Genomic DNA, 15,067 nt, shown 5'->3' with positions numbered 1-15,067 from the left:
TGTAAATACAATGTGCATGTCCTGGTAGCCTTTAGATAAAGTTTTATACCCAACCTTCCAACACTCAAAATTCCACAAAACATTAAGTCAGCTTCCCTTAATTAAAATCTTGTGAAATAGCACAGCCACCATTTAGAGAATGGAGAAGAAGGAGGCCAGTGCAAATGCAGTAGGCTCAGATTCTTTTGGTTAGGGAATCCTGGAGTTTCTGAAACCCAGACAATAGTTTTAAGAGTCTTAGAAGAGTATGCAGATTGAGTAAAGAGGGAATAGTAAAATTTCAAATGTAGGCACTCCAGGCAGGAGTTTTTCTTCTCTAGGTTTAAGCAACCTGAAGCTTGGGAGAGGCTGACAGGGAATCTTGGAACTTAGTTCCAAAAAAATTTAACACAGTCTAACATGAAAATGCAGAGACTACAACCCAATGCAAAACCTACACACATACTCCTCAAGTCAGAGTTAAGAGCTGCAGTCTTGGGAAATTTCCAGACAGTCATCTGGTATTCTCAGCTAATATCAGAAAGAACTCAAGTCCTTCACACAGAGAACCTGGGAAAGACTCCGCAGTACTTGGTGCCAATGTATAAACAAAACTCAGACCTTCCTTTGATTTTCATGAAAACCTCTGAAGCAAAATGCAGACTTCCAGCTCAGCCAGGATAGAACACAGACGGTTACCAGGATCCAGCAAAAGAAGTGTCCAGACCACCTGGGGCCAGAGAGTAGATTAAGGGAGGGAGGTGTTTAGGTATCAGAATCTTATTTCAATACATAGTTTTCCAAAAAGATGTTAGATTCTCTTTTAAACAATTATGAACCAAAATATTAAAATTAAAAAATTAATACCATCATCTCTCAGATTATTTTACACAAATGTGGTTTTAAATGAATGGTTTGTTTTTCAGAAAGGTCATAAAAACTAGTCCTGTGTTTAGGAGTAAAAGGGGAAAAATTCTTCTGCACCTGGTCCAACAGTGCTGCTTAGCTTTTGAGAATAATTTTGAATGGCACAAAGGCATTTTTCCTGTTGATGCTTTTTACTCTGGGGTTTGTTTTCTGAAACTGCCTAGAGGGTCAAATTAAAAACAAACTCCAAAAAACAGGTGTGTGTGCATTTCCTATGGGAATCTGTCATCCCTTCGGCTCCCCTCTACTACAAGAAAAAGAAAAAATTCAGATTTCCTCCTTCAAGTCGTGCTTCAACATGCCAGAGGCAGACACCACACCTGCTCCACCACCCGTCGAGCCACTCACCCTCACTGGGAAAGAAGGCATTGAGAGGGGACAGCGAAAGGGTGATCTGCAGCCACCTGAAAGTCTGGGCATGGCCTTGGGTATTTTCTCTGTCTCATGGCGTAGAGTTACCAAATTTGGTAAAGTCAGAGCTGCAGGGTGAACTAGCCGCAAAACTCCTTTCCTGAGAATAAGGACGGAAAACAATTTTTATGCTTTGTCAGCTTTAAGCACAGTTTGGAGAACACTCAATACATGTGCCATTATTCTATTCTTGTTCTGATTTATTTGCACCATCTGTGGAGAAAACCATGGACTACAAAGAAATTACCTTGACAACTTCTTTCACCCAAAGAATTGTTGTATTTTCCCAGTGTTCTTGTCTAGACTTGTTCCAAAAACACATTTGTGGAGTGGAACTGGAAAGTTTCTCATTAACATTGAGTTAAACAGCTATGACCTGGCTAGGGTTCATTTGTCTAACGAAAAGTAAATACTGTAATTCCTAGTCAGATTTTAAAGAATAATCATCTTCTGTGGGGAAATATTATAATGTAGAGACCCCCATTAATTTACAGTGTGGTAGACTTAAGAATCACTCCCCAAAATATCCTTATTTCCATTATCAGTGAATAGGTTAGGTTACCTTGTTAAAGGGACTTTACAGGTGTGACTAAATGAAGGCTCTTGAGAGAAGAGAGCAGCCTGGATTATTCAGGTGGGCTCAATATAATCTTAAAGGGCCCTTAAAAGAGCCAGGAAGGTTAGGGCGAGAGGAGAGAGATTTGAAAATGTCACTTTGCCTTCTTTGAAGATAGAGCAACAGTTTCAGAGCCAAGGCATACAGGTGACTTATAGAAGCCAGAAAAGCAAAAAAGGGAAGGAGATAAATTTTCCTTTAGAGTCTCCAAAGGAACACAGCCTTGATTGTTGCCTCTTTTGGACCTGTGACCTCCAGAATGTAAGCAAATGAATTTGTGTTGTCATTAATGTTTTATAACAACAGCAGGAAACAAATATATTTGCAAGGCAAAGCTTAAAATATCTGTTCAAAATTTATGGAGAAAATTGTATCTGAAGTCTAAAAAAATCAGATCACAGGATTGCATTTCTGTTACTTGTTATTATGATATGCAAAGACTACCCATGACTATGCTCACAGGGCTAGTGCTTCAACAGTGTGTTTTTGTTTATTGCTAAAGGAAAAATTTTAGAACTGAAAAACATGAGTTTACTAGACATGAGTTCAGTAAATGCAGACATATTTAAAGTAGTCATACAGATTCAGCCCTGCTGAAGCAGATAGTTTGCCAGTTAATTCTGATGACTTGTTGATGAGTAAAATCTCACATTCTGTGGAAACAGAGTTTGGGTGTATGTATGTGGTTAACTGGAAAGACCATAGGAAGTATAAAATCCTATATTGAGAATGTATCTGACAATTTTAACCAAAAAATACAGGGTATACATGTGATGAAGAGTCAGATGTGTGTGGAGAGGGCTAGCTCAGTAGTCACTGGTTTATCAAATATAATGTGTGAAGCAGAGTAGAAACCAGCCGTGCAGTTTCTTTAGGAAAAGGAAGTAAATTAGGCACAATCCTATAAATGAACCATAAGCCAAAGACTACCAGTTTTAACCAACTTGCCTCTGACCTAAGGAACCATGATGGATGAGGAGGGCAGCCTGTCTTGAGAGAACTGGGGCAGAGTATCTTGCTGTTTTTGTTTACATATGAGAGACAAATGTGAGTCCCCTGGGCTGATTGTGGAAGGAACAGTCAAAGTGAGGGTGTCCTGATGCCCTTGTTTGGAGAGGTTAGATTTTCTTTCTATCTCTGCTAAATTGCTCCCAGTGTACTCTTGTTACTTTCTGGCAGTGACCAGCTTTCTGCCCCTCTCACTTCTAGCTATCTAGCTGGATGTGCTTTTAAAAACTCTGTGAGAGGAACATGTCCTCTCTTCCCCTTCTCAACCAGCCTTACTAAAGCTGATCAATGTAGACCCCAAAGTACTGTAGCACTTTACAAACTCTATTTGACAGATCCCTTTAAAAATCTAATAAAAGATATCTTTTTCCAAGCAGATCGTATATATGTATCTAATTAAACACTCAATGCAACACATATATTTGCAGGAGCCCATCAACCCACCCCTAAAGTCCATATAAGGAGAACTGTTTTTAAAAAGCCCTTACTTTAAAAGATTAGTTTACCTTGTTATGGGGTTGCCAAGATCTTTAAATAGAGAGGGGGCATGCAGTGATGCATAGACTTTTATTTTTTCTTGTCAAAGATAACTTGGATCTCTCCCTGAGCTGTTGAAGAGTTGAAAAGCAAATAAATGTCAACAGTTTTGAATCCCAACATTGTTTACTGACAACCTTTCCATGTTTGCCAACTTGCTGCTTAACAACAATCCTGTTGACACTAGGTAAAAAGCTCTCCAGGTCCTCCCAGGTAAATAACCCATTTCTACAGATCACCTGGGCGCCCAGGTGAACTCTTTCCTGAATACACCCAGAATTCATGGAGATGAGTCATTCTTTTTGCCAAATGTACCTTGACATGGATTTCACATCTTCATGCTTTCTTTTCATATACTAATCTCAACAAAGACCATTATAAGAAGGCATCAATTTTAAATAAAAGTCTATGACTAAAATGAAATAAGGAATTGTTTTCATATTTGTGAAAATCATAAACATCTAGATTTTCTTTGGTTTCCACTTGGCCTTTTTCTAATAACACATGCACATGATTTTTTAGATAGAGATCTTCTCTTTGAGGGGAAGGTGCTTATTTTATTTGTTCCTGAAGTTAAATCTCACCACATTATGGGATATTCAGTGACGTTGCTGGTAACAAGGAGGAAAAGCTATTTTATTTCATTAAAAACTATAACAAAATCATGGATTAATCATAAGCAAAGGTGAAAAGCAGAAAGTTTCTTAGGAAGTAAAAGAATGAGTAAGAGTTAAATGAAGCAGAAGTTTTACTAAAGAAAAAGACAATTGTAGGGTGGAAGGTAAACAGCATTGTGCTGTCACTTGGCTGAGCTGTAAGGTAATTTGATCATTCTCAGGGAAGCCTGGCAAAGAGCCTGTAGGAGCAGTAGAACTAACCCGTGGAAGCGAGGGTGGGGCGTGGAATGTGTTGGACTGGCTAATTAGGCCCTTCCCTAACAGCCAAGAAGGAAATGGATTACCTGTAGCTGTGACTAAGAGACCTATGGCCAGCAAGTGAAATTGCCTGCACAAAATTCTGCCAAGAAGTACAAAAATAATTCCAGCTTTCACAGTGATTTTACTTGAGATTAGAAACAGGTAGGAATACCTGCAAGAAAGTCAGGGGAGAGTTTTAATTTTCAAATGAAGATGACAGCAAAAGATTTCCTAATGTCAAAAGTGATTTAAATGACAAGGGCTAAGAATTCAGAAGGGAGGTGGGCATACTAGCTAGGACAGGGTTCTGCATAAGAGAAGCCTGACTTAGAATTGGAGAATAAAGAAATTTCAGAGAGAGGCACATTGGATATAACTTCATTCCCCCACACTTTCATTTTACATACAAGGAAACGGGATCACACGCATATCACTTTAAGATCTTAGAGTTAGGGACAAACCTAATAGCCTCTGCAGTCTCCAGGGTCTAGTTTGGGGGACACTGAAAATAGAGAAATGAGTGTGTAAGGTACTGCCGCGGAAAACCACTTGTAGATTAACAACTGAAATCACAAAGTGGAAAAAAAAGGGACCAAACTGTAATCAGGTATTAGACTGAGAACTCATTTTCATGCTTTATTTCCATGGCTCTTCTTAGCCTTCACTCTGGTGAAAACCTTTATTTTTATACAGTACATCTTTATCACCATTTCTGTAGCAATGCCTACAAAAAACTAAAAACAGACATAGGAAAGGGGTTTTACCATTACAAATGTCAAGAAAATGACATAATCTATATTCTTATTTAAATAGAAAGTTCTTAGGAGTGTTATTCAACTATTTGTACATGTCTTGAATGATTTTAAATGAAGACATAATTATTTCAAGCTATAAATTGGGAACAAATTTTAAGCTAGACAACATTATTACATTCTAATGTCTTTATAAAGTTATCTAAGGAGCTGAAGGTCTAAAAGCCTGTAGTAAAAAGACACTTGGACTTTATTGCACATATATTTAACTCTGAATGAACATGAATATTTTCCAAAACTTTTTAGTGCATCACACAAGAGTGGTAAAAAGCTTACATGTACCAATTCTACACAAGGAATGTAAACATGTACCACAAACATATACAAGGAAAGAAGGAAAGGAACCAGGGAAAAACCTGGAAAGTTTTCTGCTTAATAAAGAACATCATCCGTTTGACTTTATCATTAATTATTACTGAATTAGGAAAAAAGTTGACCTTTTTGGAGGTAGGCAAAAAATCTCTGTTCTGTATATTGAAAATTCACTTTAAATCATTATCTCAGATGTTAGTGTTTTGAAACTTATAACAAAAGCACTTCAGCTGGGTGTGGTAGTACCCACCTGTAATCCCAGCACTTGGAAGATTGAGGCAGGAGGATCACTGCAAATTCAAGGCTCGCCTGGACTACATAGTGATTGCAAGGCCAGTTTGAACTACATAGCGAAACCCTGTCACAAAAGACAGACAAAACACTTCATAGCTGTTGTTGATAGTGTTTCATGCTCATGGATACAGAAAGAATGATTAAAATATACTTGTAAAAAATAGAAATCCTATCCTAAGAAAAAACTAGAACAAAAAGCGTAAAATTAGTTATCATGTTAATATGTGAATATGATTTGTTTTTTCCCACTGGTGATTTCAATTTTTATTTTCAATAGGTTTTTCATTGCCTTGCATTAAAACATAATATCCACTGTGACTCTGCAAAGCCACGACAAAATTTACTACAGCCCCAAATTTAAGTACTGTGCTGAGTCTAAAGAGTATACATACAAGAAAACTTTGTCCATTTTACTTTTCGTAATTTACTTTTTAAATGGGACTACTTAATTTTATGAGTAGATACTTCAAAAATGAAAATAAGCTAGCTGAAAATATTCCAGTGGTAGTATATGAAATTATTTTGACATAAAGGAAATGTCAATGTATTTTGAACTCTGAAGGGGAGTGTGATGATATTAAGCATCGTAAAAAAATACAACTTATTTTGTTGTTAATCATCAAAGCCCATAGGGTGAAGCCTCTTCAAACATTTAACTTCTAAAAACATGGAACATGCAGAAATTTCAGTTAAATCTTTATTTATATCCACTAAACTAAACTGCAAGAATATATTTCAAAGGTTATCATACAGTATCATTTGCTTTAGAAATATATTAGAATATTCTGTGGAGTTTGAGATAAGCATTGTGAAAGAGGAAGGGTACTGTGTTCGAGAGATTGACAATGGGTATTGAAGGACCAAGCCTTGTTTCCTAAACACAGAAGGGCTGCAGCAATGACCAAGCAAATGTTGAATTTACTCTGCCAGGATTTAGGAATAAGCTTGACAAAGTTCCAAGCAGTGTGACTCTGCCTATTGCTCCCATTTCCAAGAAACTGCTACAGCAAAGTTTCTCAGTTATGTTTCCAGCTGAATTATCAGAAAGTGTTAATCAGAGCACTAAATTGGCTTTCAGAGAACTTGCATATTACTCATGATATTTAGACAATTCTAATCCCAAACAATGCAGAGAAGCCAGGAAGGAATCAGTTCCCCTTCAGTCACTCACACTTGAAACTACTCAAGCCGACCCACAAATGCTCAAATCTTTTGTTCCACTTTTCTTTTTAAACTGTACATTAAAGTGCATTAATCCCTGGATCATATAAAGCTTGCCTTTTCAGACAAAAATCACACAAAAATATTTAGGATTTTTATTTAATTTGCTTAATGGAATTATCAACTTCCAGCCGCAGCCCCCCCACCCCCTGCTTGGTACACATTATAGCCTCATACATTATAGACTTCTTGGCATCTTCCAACTCATGTGCCCAGGGCTGCAGCAGTTCCGACTCCTCTGCTGTTATGTAACTATCCTGCTTGATTGCAAGTGGTCTAATTGTAGATATCTCCATTGTACCAACAGTGAAAGAAAAGGGCAAACCCACTTACGGATTAGAATATAAACCTTTACAGAAATCTTAGTAATCTGTAGATATTAATAACTTTAACCTTTTATTTGGATAATATAATGAATAGTTTCCATTGTAATTCCATTAGTGCTCTACACAGTATCTTTTCCTAATCACTCAAAGAAGAAATACCACAAATTCACAACACAATGTGAATTTCAGATTTGGATGTAATGCTGTAATTTTTTAATCACAAACACATAGTCCCATAAAGAAATTTCTCTAAAAGAAAGGGTGAGGAGAAAGAGGTCCACCACTTGATCTTGAATTAGGTTGTATAAATATAATATCACTTCTGTGAAGAAACAAGGTAGTTAAACATATGTCTTATTAAGCATCAAAATCTCAACACCTAGGCTGGGGATTTAGCTCAGTGGTACCGCACCTGCCTCGCAAGGGCAAGGTCCCGAGTTCCATCCCTGGTACCAAAAAAAAAGAAATAGCCAAAAAGAGAATAATACCCTGGGGTGAGCACCTGGCTTGAACAAGCAAAAGGTTCCCTTTCCCCTCCTTAGACTTCAACCTCAGTCTCTAGAACTATTCTTTCAAAAGTCTTATGTGCCCACTTCCTAGACCAACATTTATATAAATACACTGGTGCCAGTGTGAGTGTGTGCATGCTGTTGTCCAGTGTCGTTGATAGGGAAACGGTACAAATGATAGGCAGAAGGTGGACCTGTTATCTATATAAACCGAGGGCATCTGGCCAATTCCTTTGAAATATGGCCAACTTTCATTAGTTCATTCATTCATTGGTTTGTCTAATCTTTAGTTTATTTCTCTTAAAGTACTTAGGATCTACAATGTTTTGAGGATTGGCTTTTACACAGCTATTCTCCTTTCAGCTAACTATGAGCTGAAAAGGAATTAATAAAATTTTATAGAGGAAAGAACTGTAATACACCTAAGCTTGCTTCCCTAACTTCAAAAGGGTTGTTTCCCTTTTTAAAGGGGGAAAAAAATCCAATGAGAAACAAAACAAAAATACTATTCTACTAATAGATATCCATCTGTGGACCTAATATGTTTAACAGTGATAAAATTGTAGCATAGGTGGTTAAAAAAAGCATTTTGAATATAATGAATAAGGGTAATTTATCTACATTTGCACTGAAGCTATATCTAAAAGTAAGCCTGTCTCCTTGCACACTTTATGTCATCAAGAAATAGGCTTTAATAAAGTTATGAATTTCTGTTCCTATCCAAACTGGAGTTTGAGTGTGAGATATAGATCTTAGCAGCTGACAAACTCTTTGAAAGGAAAGTTTGATGACTTTTCTCTTGTGAAGCCAGTTCCTTTAAGAAACTACAAGTTGTTTCATATCTAAGTACATAAAAAATTCTGTAGAAAAAATAAATCCCTTCTCCAGAGATGACTAGATTCTTCCTTTGCAAGAAGTAGACTACAGAGTGTATCCCTCCTTTGCTGCCAGTAAGTTTTGCTCTGGGGAATACAAATAGAATAAAATAGAGAAGTTTCTCCCTTGATTATGCTCACCTAAAAATCACTTTCACTACTTATGTATTTAGTGCTTTTTACTGAAGGCTCAGGGATAACAAGAGAATTTTTATAGTTAACCTAGTATATAAATACAGAAGTACCTTGGTTCATGAACTCAGTTCTCTCAACAATTCTGGTTGCAAACCAAGCTGGACAAGAAACAAATCAAATTTCCCCTTAAGCTCAACATTGAACCTAACCATTGAATTTGATTCTGTTCTTGTCCAACTTGGTTTATGACCAGAATCATGGAAAGAATCAAGTTCATAAACTGAAGTACCACTGTATATGGCTGTGTGCTGAAAGCTTTCCTCAAATTTCTATTCCCTTGAATTTATCCACAGCAATTATGGTTTCCACTTTTGCATAACCTAAGGCACACTGACATGGTAACCTAAACAGCAGGCTATTCCTGCTTTTCTCATTGACAGTACTAAAAACATCCACTGAAATTTAGGTCTTTGCTTGAATCTGCCCCCTCTCCCATTAGACTCTTCAGAAAAGAGAACCGTATTGAATTTTACTGATATGAGCTTGTCATTCCATATATAAGACAAAGTAGATATGATTTCTTTGGGTTTTGAATAATCATTTGATTTCTCCCCATTATATGAGATGATGCTCAGGGTTACAGACCTGACCTTTCCTGCCATGGATCACAGGCAATGCCTTTTACTTACAAGTTTATTACCCTTTACATATAGATAGGCTTGAGGACCCAGTGTGGGTTGTCTACACTTGCAATATCAAAGCCCTAACTCTTATTGGTTATGTCAGGATACTCTAATTCAGGAAGGGAAAAAAAACTCAACTTCTTATCTACTTTGGGTATAGATCTACCATGCTCAAAACAAACACCAAGCAAAACAGGCACTAGCATTTCCAATTTTATACATAAGGAGACTAAGATTTGAGAAATAACTTGCATGAGATCACATAGGAAATAGGAGTGGGGCCAAGGATTGAACCCAGATCTGCCAGCTAGCAAGGTTATATGTTTTTTCTACTGTATCTTAGTTCTAGAAGAAAAGGAGGCTAAACTATTTTTCAAAGTTTTTGACCTCCTCTTCCAACCCTGGGAAGTTTTGTCACTGAAACTTTCTTAAACATCCCTTCAGATTGTCCCAGCAGGTGATCAGGTCCTATTGTAAATTACCCACAGACCCCTAGCTTAAAGACTCCAAAGAAGCCCTTGCCTATCCCAGCCTAGGACAAATTGTAAGGCATCTGTAAGGTCTGAGTTAAGAGATGTCCTAATTGGTAAATTGCAGGCATGAAGAAAACTGAAAACTGTACTTCTCAATTGAAGACAGGTTTGAGGAGGTGGTTGACTCACTTGTAGAGGAGATATGATTTGCTGGTAGCTGTGTGCACACATGCTTCTATCTGTAAGTGGACACAAAATCCTTGCCTTTACTGTCATGTCTTTAGAAAGCCATTTATATGAGAATGGGGAAATGTAAGATTCTATCTGCCTTACTGTTTTCTCTTTTTTATTGTGGTGGAACATATATAACAATTAACCCATTCAGTGCTGTCTGGTATAGTCACATTGTTGTGCAAGCAGTTCTACTATCCATCTCTAAATCTTTTTCATCATCCCCCCAAAACTCCCTGGACTTTAACAACTCTCCATTATTCCCTCCTTTCAGCTGCTGGCCATCACTAGTTTACTGCCTATTCTTTGTGCGCAATCATGCCACATTTGTCTCTTTGCGTCAGACTTATTTCAGTGAGCATCATGTTTTCAAGGTCTGTCTTACAGTTGTGATTAAGTATCCATCTTTTTGTAACTCCTCTTTACCAGCACTTGTCATGGCAACAATCTCTCTCAAGTGGCATGCTCAGATTGTTCATGTCCAGAGGTACCTGAGGTGGAGGAACTTAAAAAATGTGTGGTTTAACCAAGCAATGATAAATATTTACTTTCATAAATTTTGACACTTGAGCCTATCAAAAAAATTCCAAGTGACGAAAGGTGAGTTTTATGCATGCATTCTGTTTATGTACATTGCAATATTTTAATGCTAGGAATTAATGCTTTAAATGTCTTTTGTTACTATACCAAGCCTTTGTGATACTAGTTTTTTTCTTTTTTTTTTTTTTGGATTAAATTCTTTTATTGGTACATTGTAGGTATACAACACAATTACATTTCTCATTGGGAATTGTACCTTTACATAATGCATTTTGGTTCTTATTTTTTCCCCATTCCTAGCCCTCCCTTCAACCCCTCCACCATTCCCTATTTACAAAGACTTTATTTCCATTTTTTCCATTTCTCATCATTTTTCCTTTCCCTTCTTTCCTTTCCCCTGTGCCTCCCACTACCCCTACCCCTTTGGACCTTTTCCTCCTATTTTGCATTATCGATTATTCATTCTAATCATTGGTACATTTTAGGTATACAATATAATGACATTCATCATTGGAAATTTGCACCTTTACATAGTCTCTCTTGGTTCTTATTTTTCGCCCTTGCCCAGCCCTCCCTTCAACCCCTCCAGTCCTCCCTATTTACAAAGATTTTGTTCCTATTTTTCCATTTTCTCATATTAATTCCATTCCCTTCTTTCCTTTCCCCTAGCCCTCCCACTTCCTTCCCCTTTGTCCCTTTTCTTCCTATTTCACATTACCTATTATACATTTAGTCCTTAATTACACTTTCAGTTTCTCACACCAGAGAAACTATTCCGTATTTACACATGTGTGTCCTATTTATTTCACTTAAGAGTATCACCTCAATGTGCACCCACTTAGCTATAAATGTCTCTAATTTCTCATTTTTTATGGCTGAGTAGTACTCCATTTTATTAAAAAATCACATTTTCTTGATCCAGTCTCCAGTTGATGGGCATTTGGGCTGTTTCCAAGTTTTAGCTATTACAAACTGTGCTGCTGTGAACATGAGCACACATATATCACTGTGGTATGATTCTTTTAATTCTTTGGGGAAGATCCCCAGCAGTGGAATAGCAGGGTCAAATGGGACTTCCCCTCCTAGCTCTTTGAGGTATCTCCATACTGATTTCCACAGTGGTTGCACCAGTCTACACTCCCACCAGCAGTGGAGCAGGGTTCCTCTTTCCCCACAGCCCCACCAGCATTTGTTATTGGTTGATTTCATGATAGCAGCCATTCTTTCTGGAGTGAAGTGAAATCTCAGCATTGTTTTCATTTGCATCTCTAGAATGACCAGTGATGTTGAACATTTTTTCGTGTATTTATTTGCTATTTCTACTTCTTTGTCTGAGAAATGTCTGTTCATTTCAGATGCCCATTTTTGGATTGGGTCTTTACATTTGGGAGGTCTGATCTTTTTAAGTTCTTTATAGATTCGAGATAGTAGACCTTTGTCTGAGGAAGAACAGGTGAAGATTTTTTCCCACATTGTGGATTGTCTCTTCACACTGCTGGTGGTTTCTCTTGCTGTGCAGAAGCCTTTTAATAAGAAGAGATCCCACTTGTTGATTGTTTGTGCTAGTTCACGGGCAACTGAGGTTTGGTTCATAAAATCTTTTCCTGCACTGATGTCTTCAAGGGTTCTACCTAACCTCTGTTCCAACTGGTTCAGAGTTTCCATTTTAATATTTAGATCTTTAATCCATTTAGATTTTAGTTTAGTGCATGGTGAGAGATACAGGTCTAGTTTTAATCTTTGGCAAGTTGAAGCCCAATTTTTCCAGCACCATTTATTAAAGAGGCTATCTTTCCTCTAGTGAGGGTGTTTGGCTCCTTTATCAAAGATGAGATGGCTGAGTGTGTCTGGCATTGTTTCTGCATCTTCTAGTCTGTTCCACTGGTCCTCAGGTCTGTTTCTTTGCCAGTACCATGCTGTTTTTATCACAGTAGCTTTGTAGTAGAGTTGCAGGTTGGGGATTGTGATACCCCCTGCCATGTCTCTGTTACTTAGAATTGCTTTTGCTATTCTGGGTCTCTTCTTGCTCCAAATGAATTTTTGGATTGTTTTCTCGAGGTCTATGAAGTATGCTGCTGGGATCTCAATTGGAATTGCATTGAATCTATATAGCAGTTTTGGAAGTATGGCCATTTTCACTATATTAATCCTTCCTACCCAGGAGCAGGGGATGTCTGTCCATTTTCTGATATCATCTTCAATCTCTCTTTTCAGAGTGCCATAGTTTTCAGAGAAGAGGTCTTTGATTTCTTTCATTAGGTTGATTCCTAGGTATTTCAGTTTTTTGGATGCTATTGTGAAAGGAATTATTTGCCCTATTTCTCTCTCAGTGAGTCTGTCATTGGTGTAGAGGAAAGCTATTGATTTTTGTGTGTTGACCTTGTAACCAGCTACTTGACTGAATTTGGTTCTTAAGTCTAGAAGACTTTTGGTGGAGTTCTTGGGGTCTTCTATATAGAGTATCATGTCATCTGCAAATAATGACAATTTGACTTCTTCATTACCTGTCTTTATTCCTTTTATTTCTTTCTCTTGTCTAATTGCTGTGACTAATGTTTCCAGAACTATATTGAACAAGAGTGGTGATAGTGGACATCCTTGTCTTGTTCCTGATTTGAGTGTGAAGGATTTCAGTTTGTGACCATTTTAGTATGATATTGGCTGTTGGTTTTTCATAGATGGCTTTTATCAGTTTGAGGTAGCGACCATCTATTCCAATTTTTTGTAGGGTTTTTATCATAAATGCATGTTGGATTTTGTCAAATGCTTTTTCTGCATCTATGGAGATAATCATATGGTTTTTGTCCTTGGCTCTATTGATATAGTGTATTACATTGATTGATTTGCATATATTGAACCATCCCTGCATCCCTGGGATGAATCCCACTTGATCAGGGTGTATGATCTTCTTGATGATCTTCTGCATTCTGTTTCCCAGTATCTTCTTAAGGGTTTTTGCATCTATGTTCATTAGTGAGATTGGCCTATAGTTCTCCTTTTCAGTTGGGTCTTTCTCTGCTTTGGGGATCAAGATCAAGGTGATGCTTGCTTCCAGGAATGAATTTGGGAGTATTGCTTCCCTTTCAATTTCATTGAACAGTTTAAACAGTAGTGGCAGCAGTTCCTCTCTAAATGTCTTGTAGAATTCAGCAGTGAAGCCATCAGGGCCCGGGTTTTTTTTAGTTGATCAGTTTTTCATTACATTTTCAATGTCATTGGTTGATATTGGGTTGTTCAGAATTTTTAGGTCTGCTTCATTCAACTTTGGTAATTCATATGTGTCTAGGAATCTATCCATTTCTTCTGTGTTGTCCATCTTATTGGCGTATAGGTTCTGGAAGTAGGTATTGATGATCCTCTGGATTTCTGCTGGGTCTGTTGTCACTTCACCCTTTTCATTCCTAATTGCATGGATTTGGGCCTTTTCTTTCCTTTTTCTGACAAGGTTGGCTAAGGGTTTGTCAATTTTGTTGATTCTTTTGAAGAACCAACTCTTGGCTTCATTGATTTTTTGTATCGTTTTCTTAGTCTCCATTGCATTGATTTCTCCTCTGACCTTTATAATTTCCTCCCTTGTATGAGCTTTGGGGTTGTCCTGCTCTTCTTTTTCTGGAAGCTTGAGGTTCAGCTCAGGTTGTTTAATTGGGGTCATTCTGTTTTCCTGATATGTGTATTCACTGCTATGAATTTCCCTCATAAGACTGCTTTCATTGTGTCCCATATATTCTGATATGTGGTATTGTCATTGTCATTTAATTGAAGGAACTGTCTGATTTCTTCTTTAATTTCCTCTGTGACCCATTAGTTATTCAGAAGTGTGTTGTTCAATTTCCACGTGCTTATGAAATTTTTTGAGTTTCTTTTGCTATGGATCTCCAATTTCATCACACTATGGTCTGATAATATGCAGGGGATAACTTCAGTTCCTTTGCACTTACTTAAACATGTTCTATGTGTGAGTATGTGGTCTATTTTGGAGAATGACCCATGTGCAGCTGCGAAGAATGTGTATTCTGATTTTGTGTGGTGGAAGACCCTGTAAACATCTGTTAAGTTCATTTGTTCAAGAGTTTGATTGAGTTCTAGTATTTCATTGCTTATTTTTAGTCTAGTTGATCTATCTATTTGTGACAGTGGGGTGTTGAGGTCCTCCACTACAATTGTATTAGTGCATATATGACTTTTCATGTCCATTAGTATTTGTTTTATATAGTTGGGTGCACTAGTGTTTGGTGCATAGATATTTATGATTGTCATCTCT

General features: G+C 37.4%; 1 long non-coding RNA gene across 1 annotated transcript in view; it reads left to right on the top strand.

The window, feature by feature from the left end:
- Positions 1–1,820: 1,820 nt before the first annotated feature.
- The window catches only part of LOC147829361 (uncharacterized), a 137,376-nt gene continuing 124,129 nt past the window's right edge, over positions 1,821–15,067 (top strand). The window contains exon 1 of the long non-coding RNA XR_015449177.1: positions 1,821–2,194. This is a non-coding gene — a long non-coding RNA (uncharacterized LOC147829361). The remainder of the gene's footprint in view (positions 2,195–15,067) is intronic.

This window comes from Heterocephalus glaber, unplaced genomic scaffold, assembly GCF_053883595.1.
Source record: "Heterocephalus glaber isolate CG9 unplaced genomic scaffold, H.glaber_assembly_v1.0 deba00000621, whole genome shotgun sequence".
In the NCBI taxonomy this organism is placed as follows: Eukaryota; Metazoa; Chordata; class Mammalia; order Rodentia; family Bathyergidae; genus Heterocephalus; species Heterocephalus glaber.
This window is presented reverse-complemented; position numbering and strand designations above follow the sequence as displayed.